The sequence below is a fragment of the Arachis stenosperma genome, chromosome 9 (assembly GCF_014773155.1).
Source record: "Arachis stenosperma cultivar V10309 chromosome 9, arast.V10309.gnm1.PFL2, whole genome shotgun sequence".
In the NCBI taxonomy this organism is placed as follows: domain Eukaryota; kingdom Viridiplantae; phylum Streptophyta; class Magnoliopsida; order Fabales; family Fabaceae; genus Arachis; species Arachis stenosperma.
This window is the reverse complement of record NC_080385.1, coordinates 139,563,165-139,568,240: the sequence shown is the minus strand read 5'-3', so window position 1 is coordinate 139,568,240 and position 5,076 is coordinate 139,563,165.

The window sequence follows — 5,076 nt, the reverse complement described above, 5'->3', positions numbered from 1 at the left end:
AAATAGGGATATTCTAGTAAGTAGAATTAAATTTTAATCTAATAATAATAATGTATAAAAATACTATTGGCTCATCAACTTTATAAATTATTTTCAATAAAATGTTCAAATCCAAGAATTAGAAATAATATCATTAATTTTCCTATTTTTCCAAAACAGCAGTATTAATATATTAAAATATTAATTATTTAGTCCAAAATATATAAAATTCTTATTATTTCACAACTACCAACTTTATAATATGAATATAGAAAATAATTCAATAATTGTAAAATTGGATAATAAGTCTCAATTTATTTCAAATTCAATTAATCGAAACTATCTTTAATTTTTCTTAATAAAAAAATTTCTGAAATTAAAGTTACAAAAAGACTAAATTTAAAATTAGCTCATGATAGCCCTTTTTCAAAAGTTTTGGGTCTTACAATAATTACGAATCATCTTTAATTAATATCAACTAATAATATTTTTTTATGTATGAAATCATTTTTTTCAACACATTATTAACTCTCTTCTTCTTCTTCTTCTTCAAAGACTCCCCCCCCCCCAACCCAAAAATCCCTCTCTAAACGAAGCAAATTCCTCATTTCTCAAAATTTTAGTTTCGTGGGGGGAGGGTTAATCTCAATTTAAAGAACTTCAACCCTGTGTTGCTTCTTTCCAGAGAAAAGAAATGTCCCCTACATGCAGATATAACTCCAACATGTTCTCCCTGTGTTGCAAAGAACTTTACAATTTTTCGAAAACGTGTGAAAATCTTTAAGAAAGTTGCATGAAATCTCTGAGCAACACACTCCTTACGTGGTGACTTGGAGCCTCCACGTCTGTAACGAAATCTGCACAAACTGGTTGGCATCTCTGCATAGCACGCCTCTATGTTGCCGAAGAGCCTCCACGTCTGCGACGAACTCTGATTCATTTTGACAGCGCTGTGTTAATACGTCCTTTATGTGTTGAGCTTACCCACAAATATACAAAACACTCGAAATGTCAATATTGAATAAAAATGCCATTACCTTTCCATATAAAAAATAAATTCCGTATTATCTTTTTGAGTATTAATAATGAAATTTTTACAACTTGCGAAATAATAAAAAAATGTGTTTTTACAAGTTATGAAAAACTTTTTAAATCAATAAGTACTTTTTTTTAAAGAATAACTTTCATTCATAAAAATGTCATAAGACATTTACAAATTGTAACAAGAGTATTAAATTTATATCTAAATCAAAAGATAGATATCCTATCTGTCGACGTATAAATTGAGAAAATGCATAATATTTGATTATACAAAATCTAATGAGTTAAAACAAAGAAAACACTGAATCTCTTTTGTTCTAAATCTACGTAAATCAACATAGTATAATAATTTGTGCTCGACTCTAATAAATCTTATCACTTTCGAGATTTGTAAAGATCGAGTTCTATGAATATCCAACTCTCCTCAAAATGTCTTCTTTCCACTATCACCGAACATTAATAGAATTTCCTAATAATAATGAAAATAGATAAAATAGTAAAACACGTTATATGTGTGGATAAACATAAACGTATCTACCATATATATATAGGTATTAGAGAAATATAAATCATTATTATTACATTTATTTAGTTAAAAACTATTTATTATCATAATTAATTGTAAATTTATTATTATTATTATACTTATTTATTTTAATAACAATTACTGTAGATTCATTGATACTTTTATACCTATTAATTTACTAATATAATATAAATAGCACTACTGATAAATTTTAAGAGATTAGGTAGATCACCCAAATCATAAAATAACACCCGTTGTCTTGTGGTTTACTCTAAAAAAATATAAATAATAAAGGCAATTATTTCAATATTTTTTAAATTAGAAAATATTATTCTCTTTTTTACTATTATAAAATAGTATTTCATATTTTTAACATATAAAAATAATTATACATTTAACTAATTTAATATATAATTAAAATTTGAGTAAAAACAATATTTTGAAATAAATATTAAATTATTATAGAATTATTAATATTTTTAAAATTTTATCATTTAGTAAAAATATAAATAATATTATAAATTGATTATTTAGAATTTAATTTAAATATAATATTTTATATTTAAATAAATTTATTTTTAATTTTCAGAAAGTATTAGAGTAATTATTCATAATAATCAACATTTGAGTTAGTTGAGTGGTTAACTCATTCATCTATTTAAAGCTTTAAGTAAGTATCAATAGTTCAAATTCTACCATATACATAACACAATTCATTTGCCAACAACAAGTTCTTAAATGTAACTTCGATTTGTGACAAATTAATTCTTAACATGTTGATTGAAGAATACCGTAAAAAAAAAAAAGAAATTATCAATAATAAAAGAATAAAGTACTATTTTAGTTTCCAACATTTTATTTTAGTGCCAAAAAATTTTAAATAGATTCAATATTGTCCCACAGTTGAATTTGACATGATCAATTCGCATATTTAAGAGTTAATATAACATTTAATTTTAATATGTAAATAAAATCAATCCACTAATAATCATTAATGTAAAAGTTTTTTCGTTAATTACTCAAGTTAAATTTAATGACAGGACAACATCGAATTCGTTTGAAACCTTTTAGTATTGAAATAGCACATTCGAAATATTAGAGACCAAAATAGTACTTGAAATATTATAAGTGTTTATAACACGTAATGGAAGAAATAAAGTAATCATAAAGATCTATTTTATACTTAAATATTATTCAAATAACATATATTAGATCTAAATACTTGAGTACGCTAGTAAAAATAACTTTCTCTTTCGATGGTACGAAGGCGCTATGCGTATTCACACTGATACCAAATTTTGCTGTTAACTTCTTGAGCAATAGACATTTGTGTGAATTGAGAAAGCTCTTACAACTCTTTGCGACCATAAAATTTTTCTCAAAAAATTAGACTCACATATATTTATGTGTCTAAAAGTAAAGAAATAAAATTTCTTGTGTTTCCTTTACTCTTATATATATATATATATATATATATATATATATATATATATATATAATGAGATTTATTATTAAATTTTAAATTTGAATCTTATTTTAAATTTAAATTATATTTTGTTATTTCAAACTTAAACCTTTCAAATTTTATGAATTATCTTACGATTCAATTTAAAACATAATCAGTTAAGATCTCATCCAAACTTAAAATTTAAATTTAAAAATTAAATAATTAATTATTTATAATTCTCATTTAATATTCTTAATTAACATATTATTATTATTATTATTATTATTATTATTATTATTATTATTATTATATTTTTGGTGCTAACAAATGAATATAATAATATTTTATTTGATTTAATCTAAGAGAAACTTTTGGGGCCATCAATATTTAGTGTTTTTGGCCATTGTTTAACCAACATAAATATAAATTATTTTTAACAAATAAATTTTATTAACTCATATGTGCAAATTTGTGCAAATTCTGATAAATGTGAGTGCAAATTATATTATTTTGTGTGTACAAATTCTAGTAAATATAGCTGCAAAATATATGCTTCTTGTGTGCAAAACTTTTTAAATAAGGGTGAAAATTATTTCTCACCAAGTGCTTACCAACTATGATAATATTTACTGGTCACATAGTATTTTTCTTAATATAATTATTTATTTAATTAAATTCAAATAATAATTAAGTAATTTTTTAATAAAGATTAGAACACTCGTTAGTAAGTGACATCGTAAGTTCAATACTAAGTGGATCGGATAGTATATTAGTCATACTAAATTTACTAATTAAGGTTAGCGTTCAGCAACATTTCTTAACGACCCGATATTATGAAGTAATAGATTTTTACTAAGAACCCAAGAAAAACAAAGTATAATTCCTTCCATCTTTTTTGCTCTGGGTTAACCCTTAGAGTGTGGTTTAATTGTTAAATTCTAACTTGTTACCATTATTACAACGAATTGTGAATGACTTATGAAACTCATTTCTTCATTCATTTAATCTTTTTAACTAATGTTTTATTAACTCCAATTATTATAATCATAGAGTTCAAATTTTTTACTGAGAGTTGACAAATTTTTTATTGACTAATCATTAATTCTACAAATATTTAAATCATATCTAATATCCATTCAACTAGCACCCTATGACATTAGGTGTCCAGAATCAAGGTATAATACATACATTGTTAATTACTATACCCGTCGTAGGTTAGAGAAAACTCTGTTACCGTGTTTATCTTAAAAATATCTTATTGACAAATATGTAGTAATTATAACCATTAGAAATTCTCAGAATGAGTCAGGTCAATAATCATTTTTCTATATGTACTATCTATATACATAGTTTAAAAAAATGAAATATGATAATCTTCATCCAATGAAGACAATTATGTATATATTGAAAGATAAATCTTTTATAATTTAATAATTTGGATAAATCAATAAATTTAATCAAGAACCTTATTGTATTAACGTCTTAATTGAATAATACCGTTTCGCTTGATTTTTGTCCAATTTTAAAATAGGTGTCAGTCAAACTTCGTATCAATGATTTTAATTTGGAGTGTTAGAAACAAGAGGTTAAATAGGAGAAAGGATTTGCATATTTATTGAGTGTATTCAAGTTGTCTGAAATGATACAATATAAAAGGGTATTTATAGGTATAAGAAAATCGTAATAATAAAGACGTAATCTCCTATAATAAATATTCAGATATACTAAATGATACTAAATGATACTAATTGATCCTAATGATCCTAATTATATTCTAACATCCCCCTCAAACTTAAGTGACAACTTGAGGTTGAAACTTATTTAAAACAACGAAATAAAAAGAAAAAAACTGCATAAATTGATAAAACGGGTGCAGACGGAACTGCCGGAAAGAAGCGCAGACGGAACTGCCGCTTGTCTGAAGGAAGCACAGACGGAACTGCCGCTTGTCTGAAGGAAGCGCAGATGGAACAAATGCTATCGGAAGGAAGTGCAGACTGAACTGCCAGAAAGAAACGCAGACGAAACTGCTAGAAGGAAATGCAAACGGAACTGTCACGACGAAACGCAGACAAAACTGTCA